Source organism: Gavialis gangeticus, unplaced genomic scaffold, assembly GCF_001723915.1.
Source record: "Gavialis gangeticus isolate Ggan-Ray unplaced genomic scaffold, GavGan_comp1, whole genome shotgun sequence".
Classification (NCBI taxonomy): Eukaryota; Metazoa; Chordata; order Crocodylia; family Gavialidae; genus Gavialis; species Gavialis gangeticus.
In genome coordinates this window covers 64,797,330-64,797,880 of record NW_017728994.1, presented here as the reverse complement: position 1 = coordinate 64,797,880, position 551 = coordinate 64,797,330, and positions in this window count along the sequence as shown.

The window sequence follows — 551 nt, the reverse complement described above, 5'->3', positions numbered from 1 at the left end:
GAACTTGGCTTACATAGTGCCACCTCCAAAAGCAGAGGTAGTTATCTTCAACTTGCAAGTGTTAGGGCAACTTACTGGAACTAAAGGCAGGCAGAACCAGGCAAGGAGAGAACTGGACTCCTGCTTATCCTGCATGCAGTAATACCTACCATTAATGCTCTAGATTAGAAGTACCTCCCTCCATTATCGCTCACTCAACTATCCATATTCAGCAAAGCATTTCAGTAGTGGTGGAGTCCCATAGATTTGAAGCAATCAGGGCTTGGGGACAGGTGTGATATCTTTTACTAGACCAACAAGATTTTGGAAAAGAAGTGGCTTGAATTGCAAGCTTTTGGACCCAAAGACCCTTCATCAGGCATCAGGGAAGAGACGTTACCGTCTTATCAAATTATCCTGGGTAGAAATGAAAGTTCATATTTCATAGGATTTCACAGAGGGGTCAGTAGATGGAGAAACCCTCTGGGTAGCAGCTGTTTAGCTAGTAAGCAGTCTCAGCGCTCTTGCGAGGCTGTGATCACTGATGATGCAAATTACCTTAAACAAAGGCA